Source organism: Tamandua tetradactyla, unplaced genomic scaffold (genome assembly GCF_023851605.1).
Source record: "Tamandua tetradactyla isolate mTamTet1 unplaced genomic scaffold, mTamTet1.pri scaffold_103_ctg1, whole genome shotgun sequence".
NCBI classification, from domain to species: Eukaryota; Metazoa; Chordata; class Mammalia; order Pilosa; family Myrmecophagidae; genus Tamandua; species Tamandua tetradactyla.
Window position 1 is genome coordinate 468,606 of NW_027518261.1, and position 23,067 is coordinate 491,672.

At 43.4% G+C, this 23,067-nt stretch overlaps 2 protein-coding genes across 14 annotated transcripts in view; one reads left to right on the forward strand and one right to left on the reverse strand.

Annotated features, from left to right (window-relative positions):
* Nucleotides 1-15,684, reverse strand: part of LOC143673063 (vomeronasal type-2 receptor 26-like) — a 107,498-nt gene extending 91,814 nt beyond the window's left edge. For 8 of the 13 annotated variants that reach the window (XR_013170158.1, XR_013170157.1, XR_013170156.1 and 5 more), the window contains exons 1-4: nt 15,592-15,684; nt 14,490-14,658; nt 9,641-9,739; nt 8,167-8,399 (exon numbers count right to left, since the gene is read on the reverse strand). The gene's annotated coding sequence lies outside the window, so the exon portion shown is untranslated. Of the gene's footprint in view, nt 1-7,322; nt 7,415-8,166; nt 8,400-9,640; nt 9,740-14,489; nt 15,557-15,591 lie in introns of those variants that run through there. The other 5 variants (XM_077147433.1, XM_077147435.1, XM_077147434.1 and 2 more) reach the window with 5 other exon arrangements.
* A 749-nt stretch (nt 15,685-16,433) lies between these two features.
* The window catches only part of LOC143673066 (structural maintenance of chromosomes protein 6-like), a 75,884-nt gene continuing 69,250 nt past the window's right edge, over nt 16,434-23,067 (forward strand). Inside the window, exons 1-2 of the mRNA XM_077147440.1 lie at nt 16,434-16,500; nt 18,120-18,276. The gene's annotated coding sequence lies outside the window, so the exon portion shown is untranslated. The remainder of the gene's footprint in view (nt 16,501-18,119; nt 18,277-23,067) is intronic.

The window sequence follows — 23,067 nt, forward strand, 5'->3', positions numbered from 1 at the left end:
AGCCTCTCCAAGAACATCAACTATTTCCATACCCTTATCCCATATTATTGACAGCCCCTTCCAACATGAAAAAGTCAGAATGAGCATATCCCAAATACCTCTAAAGAGTAGGAGAAAGATCAAAGGTGATGGTGAAGTTATACAGGGTGGGTGAGGTTTAATAAAAGAGTATGATTGCTGAGTCATTATAAGCAGCTAGAAATAAAAATCTAAAATTCTGGAATTGTAACCCAAACCAAACTCTGAAGTCTGTTTTACAATTAATTGTGATGTGCTTTGAAATGTATTATTTTTTTCTATATATGTTATTTTTCACAAAAAGAAAAAAACAAAAAAAGGAGAATTGTGTTTTATAGGATGTTGGCTAGAAGATTGATTTCAAGATTTTTTTGGTCATTTAAATATGTAAATTATGCAGCAAATGTTTTGTTGAGGAAAAAGAGCACTTTTTCTCCTAAAGTAAAATAACTAATTGTTGCAGAATGAGAAACAGGAAATGCAGGACAAAATCAATGGATATAGAAAGTTGTACAAATCTTGTTGAAAGTGAATTTTATTGGTTGTGGTTAAGGTTGGCTAAAATTTTAAGTTTTATAAGATTTTTTATAGTTTTCTGATCAGATGTATCTTCACGCAAAACAAGAATTTGGTTTTCACTGTTAAAATGACAATGCTTTCTTGGATTATTGTTTGCTCTTAGTGAGAAACTATAAAAGGATTTTAACCATCTGACTAATCTGCCTAGATGACAAAGATTCTATGTCTTATCAGACCAATATACTTATTGATATGTATTGTGACCATCTCTTTCCTTATTGTTGTAGGCAGTGCCTCCTCACTTTAAAAAATTGTCTTTTTAAAATCATGTTAACACCTCCATTTACTTTCAAACTGTTATTTCACCTTGATGAAATAAAGAACAACAACAACAACAAAAACAATAAAAAAACCACATTAGTTCTTTGAAAAGATCAATAAAATTGAATAGCCTTTAGCTAGACTGATGGAAAAGAAAAAAGAGAAAGGAAAGAAATAATTGAAATCAGATGAGAAGGTTGAAATTACTACTGACTCCAGAGGGGGAAAAAAAAAAGATTTTAAGAAGATACAAATTGGAACTGTATGCCAAAAAATTAGATAACCTCAGTGAAATGCACAAATTCCTAGAAACACAGAAACTACATATTCTGACTCAAGAAGAAATAGAAGATCTTAACAAACAAATAATAATAAAGAGATTGACTCAGTAATAAAAAAAACTATCAACAAAGAAAAGCCTACAACCATATGTCTTCACAGAAGAATTTTACCAAACATTCCAAAAATTAACAACAATACTTCTCAAACTCTTCCAAAATACTGAACAGTAGAGAATACTCCTAAATTTATTCTATCAAAGCAGCATCACCATCCTAACAAAGCCAGGTCAAAATGCCACGTGAATAGACAATTACAGAGTAATAATATCTGTTATGAACATAGATGCAAAAATTCTCAACAAAATATGGCATAGTAAAAGAATTATACACTATAATCAAGAGGAGTTTATCTCTGGTAGTTTGATTCAACATAAGAAAATCTAAGGTAATATATCACATTAACTGAACAAAGAAAAAAACACAGGGGCATCTCACTTGATGCAGAAAAGGCATTTGACAAAATCCAGTCTGCATCCTGAAAAAAAAAATTTAGAAAACTAGGAATAAGAGCAAACATTTTCCATATGAGAAAGGGCGTATATGAAAAACCCACAGGAAACATAATACTTGATGAAAGAATGAAGGCTTCTCCTCTACCAAGACAAGGAACAAGACAAGAATGCCCATTTTTACTACTGTCATTCATCACTGTACTGCAAGTTTTAACCAGAGCAATAAGGCAAGAAAAAGAAATAAAAACCATCAACATTGGAAAGGAAGAAGTAAAGCACTTCCTATTTACAGATTGTATAATAGCATGTACAGAAAATCCTGTGAAACCTACAACAATGCTCCTAGCACTAATAAGTGTATTTTAAAAAGTGGTAAGTTACAAGATCAACATGTAAAAATCAGTAGTGTTTCTTTAAAGTAGTAATGAACAACCTGAAAAGGAAATTAAAAAAAAAAAACTTCTGCTGATGATAGCAACTAAAATAATCAAATACCTAGATCTGAAAATCTAACCAAAGATGTAAAGGACTTGTCCTGGAAGACTATAAAACATTGCTAAAAGAAATTAAAGAAAACCTGAATGAATGAAAAGAAATTCCATGTTCTTCAATTGGAAGACTAAATATTAAGAGTCAATTTTACTCAAAGCAATTTACACAGTCAATGTAATCCCAATTAAAAAAAATGCAACAAGTTTCTTTGCAAAAATAGGAAAGCCAAGCATCAAATTTATTTGGAAGAGTAAGGAGCCTGAAGAGCCCAAACCCTCTTGAATAAGAAAAACAAAGTTGAAAAATTCACGCTTCCTGGCTCTGAAATTTATTAAAAGACACAATAATCAAAATAGCATGCTACTGGCATAAAGACTAGCATATAAACTAGTGAAATCAGCTTGGGAGCTCAGAAATCAACATTCACATCTATGGCCAATTGATTTTTGGCAAGGGTGCCAGGCCCACCCAGTGGGGAAAGAATAATCTCTTCAATGGATGATGCTGGGAAACTTAGATCTCCACATGCATGAATACAAAGGGAGACCCATACCTTACACCATACACAAAACTCAACTCACATTTGATCAATGACTTAAATATAGGAACCAGAACTATAAAAATTCTAGAAGAAAATATAGGGAAGCATCTGCAGGACCTTTGGGTTAGGCAATGCTTTCTTACACTTTATACCCACAGCAAAAGCAGCAAAATAAATAAATGAGTAAATAAATGAGACCTCATTAAATATAAAAACTCTTGGGCATCAAAGTAATTTACCATGGGAGTAAAACAGCAACCTACACAATGGGAGAAAATATTTGGAAAACACATATCTGATAAGGCTTTAATATCCAGAAATATAAAAGATATTCTTCAATTCATCAACAAAAAAGATAAACAACCCTATTTTTAAAAGGGCGAAAGACTTGGATCAACATTTCTTCAGGGACGATATACAAATGACGACAAAGCACATGAAAATGCACTATGACCCAGCAATTCTGCTTCTAGGCATATATATGCAAAATATTTGAATGTAGGGACTTGAATAGGTATTTGCACACCGAAGTTCTTAGTGGTATCTTTCACAATTTTAAATAGATGGAAGCAACAAATGTGTCCATAAACTAATGAATGGATTTTTTTAACACTTTGGGGTATACACCTACAATAGAATTTTATTCAACCATAAAGAGAAATGAAGTTCAGATACATGCAACAACATGGATAAACCTTGAAGACATCATGTAGAATGAAATAAGCCCAACTCCAAAGGTCAAATTTTGTGTAATCACACTGATAGGAAATAATTAGAATAAGGAAACTCAGAGAGTCTAATCCAGGGGATCAAATTGGGATAAGGAATAGGTAATTAAGGCTTAAAATGTACAGAATTTTCATTTGGAATGATGGAAAAGTTTTGATAATGGATGGTGATGATGGCATCACAACATCATGAATGTAATAACAGTGCTGAATTACGTATTTGAATGTGGTTAAAAGGGGAAATTTTAGTTTGCATAGGAGTTATTAAAATAAAAAATGTAAAAATATCCATGGAACTGCACAGTACAGTTAGCCCTAAGTTAATGGACTATAGTTAATAGTACAATTATAAAATGTGCTCTCATTAATATTAGTGATTATATACACTAAACTAGGGTATTAATAATAGCTGGTATATGCTTGTACTTACTTTCTGCATCATTTTTCTGTAAACCCACAACTTTCTAATAAAGAAATAGAGTGAATTAATAGCTTAAATTCATAATCTTCCTGAATGGCATCAGTGTTAGGGTGAACTGACCAGAATCATATTTTTCTTATGCATGAAGAAGATTCCCTAAAAAAACTTGAAGCAACATCTGTGTTATTGCAGAAAGGCTCCCTGCAGAAATTCAAGGGACTTAATTGTTGTTGTGAACACTGCTATTTAGTGGTTTTAGTGGCTATTAATTTTGACAGTAATTTCTATTAAACTCAGCAAATACTCTAACAACTATTTTGTTCTGGGTTAAGAACTCTCATTTGTAAAATGAGTAAGTTGATCTGCATTATCTCTACAGTTTTAACTTAAAAAGTTTGTGGTTCTATCCAAAGACTTTCTTATCCATTTTCAGGAGGAAATCTGAATAAATATCATAATGAAAATATAATCATTTAGCAATGGATTTATATGCTTTGGGATATGCTTAGCATCTACTTCTTTGCCTCCATATTGTTGTATTGTGCATTCCCCCAAATCACCAAACAAAATGAATATGGTAAAAGAAAGTAAAGGGACAGTTCTAACTTCCTCTTAGCAGGTGCAATTAGGAATTTGTGTGATTTACTCAAAAGTGATACAATATCAAGCTTATTCTCTGCCTTCTTACAATCCATTTTTTAAACATCAAAGTAAAATCATTTGTTAAATGGATAATTTGAAATAATTAAATGCTTGGTAGTTATTAATGGTTTCCACAATCTCATACTGGGCTCAAATTTTGAACTATCTTATTTGGTCAGGCACCTTATTAACTTTCCCTTGAATGAAAGAATGGAGTTTGATTGGTTTAGTAGCTTCAAACTGCAGCCATTCCAAGATTCAAAGAAGCAAATAAAAACAATGACTTTTTCCTCTTAGGTTTGAAGAGGACAAGGAAAAATGGCACTTGATTATATTATACATAAAGAGACTGTCTTTGTAGTAAATGTCTAACTCCTTCTGACATTCCTTCAGCATGTCCCAACTAATTCACAACAGCTAGAAATGATTGGATTTAATCTATGAAACTTGGATATTTTTGTTGATGGAGTAGAATAGACCGCATCTTCTGTTAATGAGTTAAGCTTGCTTATAGGTATGAATGTCTCAAGCTGATTTACAAGCATTTTGAGATTGATTTTGATAGAGTTATTTAGCCTTATTTCTATCAACTTGTTCTGTCGAAGCAGTCTGTTATTTTTTAAGTAGTCACAAATGATATTTTTCAAAAGATTTATATTTTAAGACAATATTTAAGGGGGATAAAATATGATAAAAATTTTACATGCCCTGTATTACAAACAAAACATCAGCAGTGCCAATATCTTAGAAATTAAATCTCATCATTTTCAAAGTATCTTAAAGTATAACATAAATATGATTATAACAAGGAGAGACACATTTCAAAAATGGGATCCCCTTATTAACTTTTATTTCAAGCAGTAAGTTCAAGAAATCCTTTAGTGCAATGTGAATATAATTAAGTTTCAAGACTATTTTCAGAACCCAAAGTAAATCTAGATATACCGTGCACTTTCAGCCTTTTTTGTTGTTGTTTTATATCTATCACTTAAGTGTAGATGTTTCAACGATGTTGAAACATGTCCCATATATATGTGTGTGTGTATATATATACATACATATGAAAAATAAAACTTTGTGCTTATTTAATATATATTATGTATTTTTTAAAAAGACTAAAGAAAACATGATGGAAATGTAAAAAGAACATATTTTCAGACATTGGAAGTTCTGAGTTTGTTATTTGTCTCTTTATGACTGTGAAAAGTTACCTAACCTATCTTGGACTTTGATAACTTCCCTGTAAAATGAGAATCATAATATATTCTTAACCAGGGTAACTTTGGAAGTTTGTTTCATATAATGCACATAACAAACCACCTTGCACAGAGTAGGCCCTAAGCAAACAATAACTTTTATTATTTTGCCATGTGATAAAAAACTTTCCTGCAGATTTAATTTAAGAAAAACATTTTTTTAGATTAGTATCAATGAAAAATCTAACTAAATAATAAATAATATTTTTCTCTTTCATCACTGATAGAGGAATTTTTGATAGTTAATCTCTCAGACTCCTTATGCCATCACAACTAATAGAAGTTAGGGTGTTCAGGCTCAAAATTTGGACTGGACATGAAGTCTAGTCCTTGTTATGACAGGTTCTAAAAATGTGTTTTCAGCCATATTAGATGTACAAGCTTATAAAAATTAATACTGATCCAGATACTCTAGAAGCACAGATCACAATATTCATAAAATCATATACACAGTAAGGTGGTAGGAACAGATGAAGTGCTGAGAAGTTTAACCTTTTACAACTCTCTCACCTTATCAATAGAGTATTTGATGCTCATTCAGCAAATGTACAAAAATCCTATCATTGTGTCAATTCTTTTACTTTCATGATCTCATTTAATTTGGAAAATCCCTAGAAAGTATATTCAATTATTATTTGTTATTACTGCTAAGGAAAGTGAGGGTTAGCGAGGTTACACAAATTGCTCAAATTAATACAACTAGTAAACGGCTGTGTCAGGACTGAAATTTCAGAGTAGCTGATGCCAAAGTCTACCTCACAATTACATCTTGTTACCTACAATATTCACTTGATATATTTCACCATATTTTTAGAATTTCCAATGTCCAGCCACTAGGAATTAACTAATTAATTAATTCATCTTTAAACTATAGTTCTTAAAATAGCAAGGATACATTTAAAAAAAATTTTTTTTTCAGTTTTGTTTTCCTTTGTGTTCCTTGTCTACTGCCCCTAGGACTTTCTTGGAATATTTAACTACTTAGCAGCAACTCACTTGATGTTTTTTATGAGTATCCAGCATATCATCAGTACTATGTTTAAGGTTCAGATAGAAAACCAGCTTTTGCAAGAGAGAAGGTCAAGTATTTGCCAGTAGAATACGGTACATTACACTGATTTTTGTCAGTTTTCTGAGGACAGGTGTGATAGAAGGCACTCAAAAAGAGCAAATAAAAGCATCAGAAACCTATATATATATAAATATATATACACATTGGAATCGGTGATGCTCTCTTCTAAGTCCCTTCAATGGGATGCGAAGCAGCACAACTTCATTCCAAGTTAAAAGACAGGTCTCCCTGTCTGCCGAGGCAAATGGACATCTCCTAACTCTTTTTGTACTGCATCTGTGTTTTCTCTTCCATGTTAAATGCCTAAAGTGATTAGGTTTTCCAACTGGTTTTGCTGTCTTTTTCAGACTTCAGGAATTCTTGATGTATTTAAATACTACCTTTTTCCCTGAAAAATATGTGTGGCACATTGTGGCTTTAAATACATACACGTATACATTCACTGCTTAAAGCCACAGTCAAGTTAGTAAGTAATAAGCATAAATCCAAAACTAAAATAAATCAGCAGAAAAGGCTCACAGCCAGGGTAGACTTGTCTGCAGATACATATGTCTCCTTTCTCAGGGGCACCCACTGTCCTGTGAGCATTTACTAAAAAGCAGCTGTGGTTCCTGTAGTTTGAAAGAGCACATGTGACAGCACCGAGGAGGGGTCCTGGGAGATGGTGGGAAACAGCAGCAGCAGCTCAGCCCCACCCAGAGGCCACTACTGAGCAGCTGCTCTTGCCCCAGGACACCAGTCCGAAGTGGGCCCCGGGCCTGGTCACCCCAGTGCACTTGATGGCACCTTGTGGCAGGGGTCCTGACACATGCCCTGGGAAACCTGAGAACACAGCAGACTCAGACGGGGCTCCCATGTGACTGCATGGCATTCACATTTGCAGGAGGGCAGCTTGCACAGAATTCCCCTACTCTCCATCTACAGATGAGCCTGGACTGCTGGCCCACACCCCAGTGGGGGCAAGCACCCCTGGGAACCCCAGCACAGACCCAATGCCCAGAGAGCTCACAGAAGACGGCACTGCAGTGGGACCCCTGCCCAGGCTGCCCCACATATGGGATTTCGCTGTGCCCAAGGTGAGACCTACATCTGGGGGACACCACGGGCAGAGTCACAGCCCTCACAGGCCAGATGGCAGCCCAGGATGCAGCATGATCTGTGGGCCGGGGGCTTCCTGTGGTCCCCTGGGCACTGTCCTCCACAGCTCCCAGCTATGCCACTAGAGCTTTCCGGGTGGCTGGGAGTGTGCAGGACTGGGGGAGTGGGGACAGGGGCCATCTGCAAGGATGGCCATGGCAGGCCTCTTTCCCGAGGGAGAACTTGTGAAGTACTCCTGACCCTTCGGGTGGACAGTTGAACTTACCACTGTCATCCGTCGTGACTGTGGGAAAGTGACAAGGGGCCTGCGGGTGGCCCAGGCTCCCTCTGCAGACTCGCTGTTGTGAGCCAGAAGCTGGGGAGGCCGCCTTCTGCCCCCCAGACTTGGAAGGGGCTGTGGATGTAGGTGGGAAGGGGTGCCAGGGTGAGACACGCAGGGCTGCACCTCCTTCTAAGACAGAAGAAAGGAAAAGCAGGCTCAGGACAGTTCACGTCAACCTGAGGGAAGAAAAAGCCTGGCTCTTTTAATCCACTCTTGTCGGTGCAAACATATTGAAGGCAAGACTTTCGATTAATTAGTTCCATGAGGATGTAACCTCCTCCCCATTTAAGGTGGGTCTTAGTTTACCAGAGTCCTTAAAAAGGCTCACACACAGTTCAGAGCTGACTCAGGGAGATGACAACACCATGACATTTGGAGATGCAGACAAAAATGCCCCCAGGAGATGCTAAGAGATGAAACCCATCCAAAGTATATGCCAGAGAAGTTAAGTGAAACCCCACAGGTGCTTAGAGAGAACACCACTTGAATCAGAAGCTGAAAGCAACAAATGGGGTGCAAAGACCAGCAGACCCAGCCACAGGTCCTCCCAGCTGACAGTGTTCTCGATGCCGGCAGCCTTTCCTCCAGGAAAATATCCGCTTAATTAGGACATTTTCAGGCCTCAGCACGACAAACTCATAACTTAATATATCCCCTTTGTAAAAGCCAACGCATTTCTGGCAGCTTTAGCAAACCAGAACACCCTCATGACCAGGAAGCTCTCAGGAGGAAGACGTGAGGAACAGAAAGACCCAGGTCTCCCTGACCCCAGAGCAAAGGACAGGCTTCTTCTGGGCCCCACACATGGCCACCGATGGAAACTGGGGCAAGGGCCCTGGAGGGAAGCCTCCGCAGCTGCTGCCCACCAACCACAGATGGGAATTCCTGCTCTTGAACAGGGACTCGAGGGCTGAGCCTCCTTACTGCCACCGCTGGGGCCTCCCCAGGCCTGGGGACTTGAGACCCCATACAGGATAAGGAGGGGAGCCAGTCCCCCACAGGCGCTAGGCGTGCACTTGACTGGGGACACGAGGCCTGTAGTACTTTCTGTCTATAGTTACAAAACTCACCAAGGACATGGAGTCACCAAGAACACTGAAACCCTCCTCCTGTCTGTCTGTCATGGAGTAGGGTGGGCAGCCTCAGGACAGCGTGGGACATCCAGAGGGCACACAGAGGTGTCCTCCCCACAAATGCTGCCCGGGACTCTCATCTAAGCCCAAGGGACACAGTCACTAGACCATTTTAGGGTCAGGCGACTGATGCTGTATTTTGTGCCCACCCTAGGGAAGAGGCAAGCATTTGGCACATGTTCTCTTGTGGGCAAATCATGAGGACATGCCCAGAGGGTAAATCTGTGGACAAAATTGCCGTAAAAACACCCTCCCCAGCCCCCAGGAGGCCCACAGTCACTTACTTGACAAACTTGTCCACGGGCACCATGGAAGCTTCACATTCTTCCCCCAAACTCATGACAGTGCAAGGCCAGGAAGTGCGGCTTGTGCATGTGGACAACCTGGGGAGAAGCACACACGGTTAGGCTTGCTCGTGTGTGTGGACAGTCAGGAGGAGGCATGCATGCTCAGGGCCACTCATGTGCATGGACAGTGAGGGGGAGGCACAAGCAGTCAGGGAAACAAAGAGAGGCCTGCATCTGGGACTCTAGGCATTACCCCACCCTCACAAATCCAGCTGTTTTACTCCTGGTCATCATTCACTTCCCCATTTCTATAAATTCATAAGAAAAGATGCAGAATTTCTTTATACCGCCTTTAATAATTTAGGGGCAAAATTTTCTAATTATAAAGAGTACGTTATAGGGTGCATGGGTGGTTCAGTGGTAGAATGCTCGCCTTCCATGCAGGAGATCTGGGTTTGATTCCCGGACCATGCACTCCCCCCCAAAAAAACAAATAAAAACTAAAAAAAGAAAATTACATGCAAATTTTTAAATCAGTTATAATCTCATAAATAAATATAGCCAGTGTTGACCTTCCAAGGTTCGCTCCACAAAGGAGCAAGAAGTGTTTCTGTGAGTGTGCGTGTGTGCGTGTGGGGTTGTGCGTACAGCTGTGCACACACACAATTTACTCCCTCTTTGGAAACAATAAAGGGAGCTCCTTGGAAGTGACCAAGCCTGGCAGGGGCCCCTCTGCCCCTAGCCCACATTCCATAACAGAGGAGGATGCTGAGGCCATAGGGCAGCCCCGACTCAGGCCAGGGCATGCGATCCCACGGCCAGCACCAGACTCACTGGACACCTGTGTTCAGGCCCACGCTGCCTTGAGGCTGACATGGAAACCCAGTCACAGACCCCTGCTACATTCTGAGGTGTCTGTCCTTCCTCAGACCCTTCCTTGGGCCATGACCTTTCCTTGGGCCATGGGGTCAAATGCTCCCACTGGAGGCCAGCTAGTTAAGTATGCTGCAGACTTTCCTGGCTTGCTCCTCCATCTACTTTGGAAAGGGGCTTAGCATTAATTCATGAGATTTCCACTTTCCATCCTACACAAGCTCAACCACTCCTGGGAAGGACACGAGCAAGGGCATGGTTGGGGTCACTGTGAGAGGTCAGTCAAGGACATGGAAGTCCCCCAGCCCCAGAGGCGAGAGCTCAGGTCAGAAAGAGACCGAGCCGTGACACCCCCAGCCACCCACCCCCACCCCTGCTGCAGCCTGTGACCTTCACAGGTGACAGACATTCCTACAGAGGCAGAAGTTACCACAGTACTCCTTTCTGGAATCTCAGCAATTGGCATCAAATAACATTTGCCAACCAGAAAATACTACAGAAACATTTCCTGGCCTGGGGCTGGGTTCCAGGTGGCACCAATAGCCGCAGGCCTTGGAGGCAACAGCTACCTGCTGCCTCGGTTTCCTCCTGCACAGAGGGGTCTAATGGGGCTACTGGGAGGCCGCCTGAGGCCGAGGCATGGGAGACCTCAGCACGACCCATGCCCATGCCCTGCAATCACCAGGCGGAAGGGAATGTACCACCTGCTCTGACCCCAGGACTTTTTTCTGTGATTTCTGCTCACTCCAATGGAATCTGTCGTGGATTTCTGTACCCGAGTCTACCAGCTTGAACATCAGTGCTCGGCCCCGCTCAGCCTCGGCCTCCGTGAAGACTCCCAGGCTGGGCCCTGCATGGGCTCCTGCAACAGCCTGTGCCATCCCTGGGGTAGCAGGCAGCCGGGCTCTCTCACAGCCAGGACAGGGTCAGACAAGCACGGCTCCCATGAGGCACCACCTTGACCGTCACCGTGCACAGGCCAGGCCAGGCCAGGGGTGTGGTCTGTGCAATGCCCCCCGAACCCCCAGCCATGTCCTGAGGCACCACAGAACAGAGCTCGTGAGCAGGGCCTGGAACCGGAAGGGAGACAGAGGGGCCACGCAGGATCAGGGCGTGCGGAAGCAGCGGCGGCCAGCTCTCCTGAGCCCTCGGCCACCCTTCCCCAGGACACTCGCCACTTCCCCTGGCCTCTGCCCTGTCCTGTTTCCTTCCCTTCCAGGAACAAAAACAGCAGGTTCGCCCCTGGAGCATCTTCTAGAAGAGGCTTACGACCTTGGGTCTGTACCACACCTGCTGGGCCTCCAGGCCTCACATCTACATTCCAGTGAGGAAGGAGCAGAAAGGACCGAAAATTAAATGAAAAAGAAAAAAACCAAACACTTCCTCTTCTAGAGGCTTCCCTGATTTTATTTAGAAAAACTGCCTCAGAGTTCCCAGGGCCAGTGTGCACAGGAGTGGGGAGCATCAGCTGGCAGCCACGTCCAGGCCCGGCAAGTAGAGAGAGAAGCCGGGGGAAAGCAAGATTCCTACCAGGCCACAGGCTCATCTCCCACCTAGTGGAGCTGTGAGTCCTTGGGTGTAGCTGCCCTGGGTGCTGCCCAGACATTGTCCCTCCACAGCACAATCTCCAAGTCTGAGCGTGAACTAGCCAGGGGTCTCAAGACAGAAGCACCACAGGGCCCCCACCCTCACCCCCAGAGGCTGTCAGGAGGGCTGTGCTCAATGCCATGGGCTGGGGTGGCGTGCAGGGGGATGGTTGGTGAATCCCACCCCAGCAGCATGGTTGCGGACTGCAGGGGCCTCCCGCCACCCCTCACAGTATCAGCCCTCCCCCACCTGCCCCCGATCTGACCCCCATCAGTCAGATCTGCTCTACACCAAAGACTGCAAACTTCAACTTCCTCGGCCCCCATCCCCCCAGCAGGAGCTCTGACCATCCACCAGGTCCCCCATGACCCACCAAAGGGCCTGTGTTCCCCTACCCACCCCGCTCACCATCCGGCTTCTCTTAGCAGATTCCTGGAAACCTATCAGGTTCCGGGCCTGCAGCCTGCCCCATGAAAGTCAGACTTGTCAATCCCCACAATCACAAGAGCCAATTACTATAATAAATCTCCTCATATTAGCATAATATGCTATGGGTACTGTTTCCATTGGAAGCCTAATACATCCCCCTTTAGGCTTCTCTTTACTCAGAAATCTGCAGTTCTTCTAACACTGGGGCTTTACGAATGAGAAGCCTCATGGGTGTGGGTTGAGGCGCCTCCTTCAAGCTGAGCAGAGGGTGACAGCGGCACCAACCCCAGAGGGCACCAGGCACAGGTATCTGGGAGCTTCCATCACCGAGCCAGGGTGCACAGCCAGCATACCTAACCCACCACCAGGCTGCCCACCAGGGCCCGTGCCAACTCCTTTCCCTACCAACCCTCTTGCGGTGCCAACCCTCTTGCAGTGAACTAGTCTGAGAACCAGACACCAAGCTGCCCGCTCTGGGGCATGGGATCCTCAAGGCCTTTGGTTGCTGCTTTCTCACTGGGCACCCTGGGTGCTGAGGTACCCCAAGTCACCACCACTTCCACAGTCCTAGGAGTCATGGGCTCTCAGAACTGACACCCACGAGCTCATCGCCACAACCTCTGCTTGAGTGGCATGCTCTGCACTCAGCAACCCCACTCTTCCCAAGTGGCCTGGAGGTGGCCGGCCACACAGCAGCACGCAGGCTGGCTCCAGGCTACCCGGGCAGCAAGATGCCAGGTGTGCACCATGCAACACAGGACAGTGGCAAGCATTCCCCAACCCCGGAGGGCAGCACGACATGGGGTGTCTGTCTCTCATGTGGGCTAAGGGGGACCTAAATCACAAGCCCTGGCCTCATTCAGATGCTGGCAGGAGACCCTACAAACAGAGGAGAGCAGCATGGGTTCCCTGGATGCTGGTGAATGCCAGATGGACGTGGCTTTGCTGCACCCATTAGATGAAATGGCACACTCAGTACCTCTCAGGGACATGGGGCACGACACAGCTCTGCAAACTAACCTGGGCTCCAATGGCCCTGTCAGTAACCAAGTCAGTTGGTCCTGCACGAGGGTGTCATCTCCAAGGAATAAAGCAAGGAAGAAATCACAGGGGAACTAACCTGGACACACACAGCACTAATGTGGTCGCAAGCAGCTGCATGGAGAAAACCAAACCACAGCGAGAAGCAGGGTCCTAGGACGTCATGCAGTCAGCAAGCTGCACTGAGGCAGACCCCATCCTGCTCCCCCCTGTCCTGCCCACCCCGGCCCTGTCCCACTGGGCCCAAACTCTCCTCTAGGAGCCCCAAATCTCCCAGCTATATGCCCACAAGGTTTTTCAGCCTGGACAACCCTGGCTGCCATTGATAGCCTTGGACCCCAACAGGAGCACAAGGCCCACAGGGCCCGGCCCCAAAACTGGACCCACACGCATCCCACAGGCTGTGACTTGGCCACTTCCTGCCATGCCCCAGGCACACCTGAAACCCAGGGGCTGGTCATGCCCCAAGATGCTCCTTCCAGCACAAGCTGCAGAGGGCATGCTTCTGTCTTGAGACCCCTGGCTTGTTCACGCTCAGACTTGGAGATTGTGCTGTGGAGGGCATGCTTAGAAAAACTGCCTCAGAGTTCCCAGGGCCAGTGTGCACAGGAGTGGGGAGCATCAGCTGGCAGCCACGTCCAGGCCCGGCAAGTAGAGAGAGAAGCCGGGGGAAAGCAAGATTCCTACCAGGCCACAGGCTCATCTCCCACCTAGTGGAGCTGTGAGTCCTTGGGTGTACAAAAGCAGGCACAAGTGAAAGCCTGTGACATTCCCGCATTTAAGAGGCCAAGCAGAAGTGTAAGCTAAACACACAAAGTGTCACTTTTCATATGAAAACTAAGTACTAAAATGACAATACCTTCATCTTGGAAAATTTAAGAAGAAAACGAATGAGTTATTAAAATTAAGCACTCACCAGACAAACACTTCACGTGGCATCCGGAAGCTTTCCTTCCTTCCTTAAGTGTAGCAGAGGTGGCCACATGGCCAGTGCAGGGAGCTGCAATGGCCAGCGGAGTTATGAGGAGCCTTCTCTGTCCTCACCGCCAGGCAGGCGCACTGCTAAACCACCTCAGAAGGGAGTCCTGAGGATGCAAGGAGGCGAAACAGAAGTCCTGACTTGATCGACTTGGACCCCTTTCGGCCCAGGCCTGCTGCCCCAACTGCAGCTTCACCTGCAGCCACCTACATCACCCAGAAGAAGCCAAGAGGGTCTCAGTGGGTAAACCTAAAACATATTTATAGTTTCCACCCCTGAGTTCAATGTGGTGCTAAGGCTTCATCCCTGAATCAGGACACTGTTTAGAACACAACCTGCCTCCCTAGAAAAGCAAGCAGGAGGACGAGCTGTCCCCAAGGGCACACTGCAGCTACTGCCAGAAGTGGGACGGGTGAAGTGAGGATGTCCCTGACAGAGTCCTGGCAAAATGTGCTTCTGGACACGGACCATCCCTGCCCCATGGCAGCCAGGACTTGCCTGATGAGGCCCAGCAGCGTCCTCCCTCCCCCTGGGACACTGCTCAGTCTGGGAGGCTGGGAAGCCAGCTGGGCAAGAGGGGACAAGTGGCCAGGAGGAGTCAGGGGTCAGAGGTCAGGGGTCAGCATGTGGCGTCCAGAGCTAAGGGTTAGAGTTCCTGGGCAGGGGTTAGGAATCCAGGGCACCACCCTTGGGGTTCAAGACCCAGACTGACCCAAGACCCAGGGGTCAGGAGCTGTGGTCAAGGGTCAGAAACCAGGGGTGGTTGCTTAGATCGGAACTCGGGGTTCTGAGACCAAGACCAGGGTGTGGGTTAGGAACTGGGGAGTCAGGGCTGAAAATTCGAGCCCAGGGTTCAGGGGCCTGGACCCGAGTTCGGGTCCGGTTCTAGGGCCGTATCCAGGACCGTGTTCGGGATCCGGGGCCACGGGTTCCGGGCCGGGGCCGGCAGGAGAGCAGAGTTTTGGGCAGCGGCCGTCGGGGTCTGAATTCGGGGTCCGGAGCCCGCGCCGCCGCCCTGGCCCACGCGGCGGGCACTCACCTGGATGAGCCGCAGCCCACGGAGGCGGCGCCCGGCAGGACCACGGCGTCTGGGGCGGCTGCCCGCCCCGCCATGGCTCCTCGGCCCGGCCCGGCAGGTCTCAGCGGCGGCCGCGGGGCCTCAGCCGCATCGGGGGCGGCCCCGGGCCCAGGGCGGGAGGCGGAGGGCCGGGTACGGCCGGCGGCGCGGCCTCGCTCGCTCCCGCTGTGCTGCCGCCGCCCCGCGCGCTCCTCGCCGCCGCCGGCCCTCAGGGCGCCCAGCGCAGCCCTTAGGTCCCGACCGGGAAGGTTCCCGCAGGCGCCGCCGCCTCGTTCCTAGGGCGGGTCCCGCTCCTCACAGCCGGCGGGGCGGGCCAGTCGGACCGAGCCGCCGCGCGCACCTGCCCTTACCTGCCTCCTGGCGCGAAGCCTGTCAGTCCGGCCGAGCCGCCGCGCGCCCCGCCCCTCCCCGCCTCCTGGCGCGAAGCCGCGGAGGATCTGCATCCCCGCGCGCCTGGCTGACGTTACGGCCCGGCTCCGCCGGCTCCTCTTAAAGAGGCCGCGTAAAGCGGGAATCTGAGAACGGCTGGTTCCGCTGCAACGCCCGCGCCTGCCAGTGAGCACCCGGCCCTCTTCCCCTGCCCCGCGCGAGACCCTCTCGGCCCGACGCGGGTAGGGAAGGGGCCACGGAGCCGGCTCGTGGGGTCTTGCAGCGCCGCAGCGCGCGCGCCACTACACGGCCCGGCGATCGGCACAGAAATAGGCGAGGTGGAAGCGAGGCCGGGTGGGTTGGCCTCCGCGCCGGCAGTCCCCGCCCCGGTGCTGATGCGAGCGCCTGGCGTCCGTTATTCGTTCGGCAGCCCCGCTCGAGTGCCTCGGCCCGGCCCCGGTGCAGCGCGCCGCCTGCGAGGGACGCTGACGGCGGGACGCGGTGAGTGGGAGCCCAGAGGGCTGCACGCCCGTGTCCACGGGGCGGGAGGGAGGGACCCACAGCAGGAAAGCGCCTGGCCGCGTTCCCGTGGTTAGACTCCGAGAAAACACCTGCGGACCCCACGTGCTACAGCAGTGGGAAGGAAATCCAGAAATCCACAAGAAGGCAGAGCATAATAAGGAGCCGGAAAGAGGAGGGGCTGCCGAGGGCAGGGGCACGGCACCAGGGAAGAAAGGGCCTCGCTTCACAGGGAAGGATAAAAGTCTGGTGCTGCAGGTTTTGAAAAATGAAATAAAATAAAATAAAAAATGAAACAATATAATAAAATAACTTATGGACTGCTGAGGGGGATTCCAATTTCTGAGAGATGAAGGATGTAGAACAGGTTTAACCCCAGGTTTGAAAGAGCTGCTTGTAAGATACCGTATCATGTATAGAATATGCTTTCTTGCAAGCATATATTAAATCCTCATCGAAATTGTTCGTGTACTAGGCCTTTAAAAAGCCTCAATAATTCCAAAAAGTTGTTCTTGTACCGACCACACTTTTTTTATGTGAAGAGAGAAACTAGAAATGAGTCAGGGCAGCGTGGTCACCACCCGTCAGGGGCCTGGGGCCTGGCACACTGCGTGGGGCCACTCACTCACACTGACCCCGACAATGGGGAGTGAGCCCCCCTCGGATGGGAAGGAGAGGCCAGAGAGGTCCAGAGGCACGTTCCAGACCCAGGCCATGGGTGGACGGGCGGATGGTCAGGACAGATGATGGGCAGGACAGGTGATGGGCAGGGTGGGTAACCAGCAGTATGGGTGGAAGGGCAGGATGGACAGGACAGCCTGGTGGGAGTGCATGGACTCCCCGCATGGACGCACGGTGCTGGGCACTAGGGCGTGGGGTTCTGGGCGCATGGATGTGGTGTGCTGGGCACGAGGGCATGGGGTTCTGGGCACATGGATGTGGGCTGCTGGGCATGAGGGTGTGGGCTGCTGGGCATGTGGACACGGGGTGCTTGGCACTTGGATGAGGGGTGCTCAGCACATGTACATGGGGTGCTGGGTGCAAGGGCAGACACTGGTGGGCTCAAGGCTGCAAGGTGCTGGGCACGTGGACACAGGGTGCTGGGCACTATGGCATGTGGTGCTGGGCATGAAGGTGCAGCTCTGTTCCACGGGGAGCAGCCTCTAATTCTCCACGAGAATTTGGGACTTTGTATTAGTTAGTGTGATGTTACATTCAGTTGTCAACTTGGCCAGGTGAAGTCACCTAGTTCTGTTTTGGATAGGTTAACTTTCTAAAAATATTCTCTTTACCTATTAACTTCTTAATTGGCAAGTGTGTGTGTGCTTATTCTAGTGCACTCTTCCTTCAAAAAATATCTTCAGTGATGAAAATACCTTTGTGTTGTCCAATATCATGGTCACGTGTCACATATGAAATGTTGCTAGTGCAACTGAGGAGCTGGTTCGTAAGTTTATTTAATTTGAATTGGAATATGGTTAGCGACTACTATATTGGAACTAGTAACTCAGTAGTTTGAAAAGTTGAATTTCTTATTAAAATAGCTAATAGAAAAATAGAATTTAGGAGTATAGGGACTCATGCTGTGAATTTTCCATTAGGTATATGATGGAAAAGATAGTTCATTGCGCCCACTGGGAGGCTTCACTAAAAATGAACTTATGGGAATGATCCTAAATAGCACTTCTAATCACCTGTGGCTAGAATTCAACACCAATGGATCTGACACTGACCAAGGTTTTCAACTCACTTACACTAGTAAGTAGCATATGACTTAATCATTTTCATTTTATTTTTCATTTTGTTTGAATATATTTGCTACTTAGCCAAATGTTTAATTTTTAAAATGGATTTTTTCTTGGTCCTACTGTGTTTTATGTTGCCATTGAACTCTGTACAGTGTTGAACAGTCAATAAAATTAAACACATTACTAGAAGCAATATTATGAACTTTATCTATTTATAAGTATTTATATTTTAATACTATTGTAGCAAGACCTGAAAGGAAGACATCTTATAAGAACTGTTGGGTTTCAAAATATTGATTGTGACATAGTAGTTACTGGCAAAATTCATATATTTGTGCTATATTTAGATGAATGTTTGATAAAATTAGTAATAATAGTGTTTTTATGCCTACTGCACACCAGTGCTTTTCCTTGTCATATATATACACACATATATATATGTACAGACATATATATTAAGCCATTTATTATAATTTATAGATATAGATTAGGTATTATAGAGTACTACATATATGTGTGTATATCTCAGTCTATCTATGTATCTATTATGTATTAGGACTTATCACAACTAATTCCCTAGATGAAAAATTAAACAAATAGTTTAAGTAACTTACCCAATATAACAGGTATATTAGTTGGGGGAGCTAAGACTAGTTTTAAGCAGTGCCCTGTAGTTTCCACTATTAATACAAATCAGTATGCAAAAGGGTTTATAAAAGATGAAAGTAAAGAAGACAAAGAGGGAGAATAATAAAGGAGAGGAAAAGGTTACTTTTTCAAAAAGAGGGGTTGAAAATCTGAGGACTTGTCATTGTCAACAATTTTTAGTTCCAAAGAAAATAAAAATGTTAAGTACTTGGTGTGAATAGCTAATTAAAGTTAATTAATGAATTCATTAAAAGGTTAAAAATATGTAAACAATTCAATCCCTCACTAGTTTTAGGATTAAAATGACATCAAACACCACGGTACCAAACATATAAGTTTGTATTTTTGAGCATGAAAGTATGTCAGTGATCATCAAGACTAAACCTTTTTGTTGACAGATGAGCAAATGAAGGCCTAGAACAGACAGTAATCAGCCCAGACACAGAGCTAATCTGGGTGCCAAAGAAGAAGCTTAATTCTCTCAAATCCCCTTTGTAGGATAAATCACAATGAAGAATTATAATACGTTAAGCAAAAATAGAAGTAGAGTAACTGACATCATGAGAAAACCAATTTTTCATTTTCCATGAAAATAATAAGCTCAATCAATGGAGAGTACATTAATTAGATTGTGTGTGCATAATTAATTAGTAAAAATTGACAGGATAAAAATAATTTATAATTACATTTTTTCTTTAAAAGAATTCCACTTTTCAGTATTTTACTTTCAGAAATTTCCGTGAGCTTTTGTAAAACAATTTTGCTCTGCTTGAGGAAAAAAATGCATACTATTGGAACTATTTTTCCTTCTACTTCTGGTACTCCATCATGTTGAATGTTTTATTTTATTTTATTCCTTGGATATATGAATTCCCACTTCCTTGATTCTATGTGGGTCTTAAAAAAATAGAGAAATATGGATACTTGAGAAGGAAAACTGTTTGGCAAAACTTTTGTTTAGGTTTCTCAATTTAGTATAACTGTGGGGAAAATCCCTTCTGCATCTAGGTCATTTCTCCAAACCTCTTACCAATAAATGTATTTTTATTTTTTTTGTAGATTTAGCTTATCTTAAAATCATAATATCCTCCTGTCGTTTGTATAAGCAAAGGATAGATAAATTTGACCTGAGTCCTTCATTCTCTCCTATATACATCTATACAATCTCATCCTCCACATTGCTCTGAGTCAATATACCCTCTTCCAAGGCTGTTTTATACAAAACGTGCCATGTTTTGGCTCAATTTTATTTCTCATTTTTTTTCTAACCTGAATTACTGCTTTTTATTTTTCCTCCAATTATTTTCCAATCGGAGTAATTCTTTATACATGGATATTTGGTTGTAGATTCTCATGGTTGTGCAAAGATATCCAGAAGTAAATTCACGCTTACTGAATTTTAAGTAACTGGAATCATAATTGAGGAGAGCTTACTGAAGTGTTTCAAGATTTCATACTATCCATATATTTTCCAAATAGTAATTCAGAACCCTTACATGCTCCAGAAACCCTGGGACTAGATTAAGGTAAGAGGTTGTAGGCTTCATCTGTCATTATGCCCATCCTGTATCGTCTGGAAGGATTGCTTCAATACGTTATTTTCAGCCCCCATTGGTCTACATATGGCTTTGTAGTTCCACATATCTCCCTGGAATCCAGCATATATATTCAAGATATATATTTTTTCTTTTTAATGCAATTTTTGAGGTATATTCATATACCATACAATTCATCCAAACTATATAACCAGTGGCTCATAATTTAATTACATAGTTGTGCATTCATCAACACAATAAGTTTTAAGATATTTTCATTACTCAAAAAAATAAAAAAAGAAAGAGAGAAAGAAAATATTCTATCATTGATCCTTAGCATTGGTGTGGTACATTTGTTACTATCGATGAAAGAATGTTAAGATATTACTGTTAACTGTAGACCATAGTTTGCAATAGGGGCATTTTTCCATATACCATTCTATTATTAACTCCTCTTAACAGGATTCAAGACTTTTAGCTGGAACTATTTAGTTCTTAGTATAATCAATTTGAAAAGAGTGATATTTGGTATCTTCCCTGCCTTCTTCACCTTCTTGCCTTCATCTACAAATACAGACACTCCTCAAGTGAGATTATTACTTACAAAATTGTTTTAGCTGGAATTTGCTGAGAGATGGGGAAAGATATTTGTAATAGAGAAGTAATGATGCCAATGGCTATATAATCAAAATATTATTAAATTCATACTAAAGTCTTAGATTTAAACACTAAGTAATTAGGAAATCCCAAGCTTCTCACAAAGTGATATAATACTTGACTCAAATGCTCATCCCTAAAAGATGTTTTGAAAATAATGAATGGTTATAAAATACTTTCAGCATATTACTAAAGCTCAAGATTATGTAAAGAAACTTTAAACCAATTATTTTCAAAATACTTTTATAATTTCCTCTTGTCATGTTTTAGTATTACTTAAGAAAATATTAGTATTTATATGTTTCATTTCCAAATGTAATCTACGTACATGAGTGGATTAGTAAATGTCAGTCCAAAGTAAATGTTTAGCTTTATCCTAAAGTTTTTAGAAATGGGTATAAATAGTATTAATATATCCTTTTAAATTTGCAACATGCTCTCACCTACCTTCTAATTTTACCATCCTGACAATTTTCTGTCTGGTTAAACAGCTACTGTAACTCTTCTTTATAAATTTGATACTGAGTGTCTGAATTTTTCAGTCCCTAAACCTTGCCTGTTTGGTGAGTGATACAGCTGAAACCCAAATCCAGTTTTCTAAATGAAGCCAAGAACTGTTGACATATTCATTTTCAAATATTTTAGATCATCCCACTGTATAAGTGCCATATATATTGACTGATAAATATGCATGCCAAGGCATTTGTAAGAAAGAAAAGTTGCACTACCTTTGGTCCAAACTGGAAAAAACAAGTTAATCAATAGGCATTTATTAGGCAACTATTATTTTCTGTGTAGTAGGTAGGCAAAGAAGAAAAATTCACCTCCATTACAAAATATTGCTTTTTATTATAGATTTGTCTATTTTCATAACAGATCATTTCCTTCTGATATGTAATTATGTGAATTGGGAGCATAACCTATAAGTTGTTTGTAATCAAGAACAAAGGGGTGTTCATTTTTTATCCCCTTTATACAGATTTCTGATCTGATATATAAAAAAGCTTAGCTTTGATTATTGTTATTTAAGCTGTAATCCATGGAACACAAAGATGCTACAGAATTCTCTCAAGAAAATAAAAAATAAGAGTTTCACTGTATTTAACATAGCATTTTTATAAAACTCTCCAAATATCAGTAAAGTTATATTGAAAATGGATTACCATGTTTTCTAAATATTTCAGCAAATATTTTATACACATGGAGTCTTAGAATTTTTTTTAAATCCTTTATTGTATTAGTAATTGTTTAAAACAAGCGTGTGGCACTAATGTAGATTTCCCCAAGTATGTTCCTAGAATTGTCACTCTTAATGAACTTTTAACACAGAAATTATGAGAGAATTTGGAAATGGAGCAGCCTTTGTGGATCACATACTCTTAGCTATTTCAAGAGAAACACGCACATTCTCTGTGGCAGTTCAACAAAAAACTCTTGCTAAAAGGATCTAGTTAAAGAACTATAGTTTAGAGAAACCTCTTGGGGCTAGCTTGGTGAATATTTTTTCCAATTGATCAATGGATGCACATTTATTACCTATTCAACAAATATTGGCACGGTTTTGAAACTGAGCACTCCAAAGAAGTGTTTCCTGTGCACAAATCAGTGACTTCGAATAGTGTGCTTACATGTAACACACATGAAAAATTGATGACTAGAAATGTGACTATTTATAATTACTTTCCTAACTATGTTATGGACTCTGTGTAGCAATCAGCTCAAGGCCCTCATTCACAGTGACCAAAGGATTGCTTTAGTCATAACATATTTCCTTTGTATATATTTATATATATGTATTCAGATAAGTTCTATTAGAATGTAAATAATATAATAATAATGTAAATATGTCCTAGGGTATGAAATACACGTATCATCAGGGAGCCATAGTTCATTTGGGGAAATTATTCTAATTAGATAATAATTATTAGAATATTATTCTAATATTCTAATTATTCTATTAT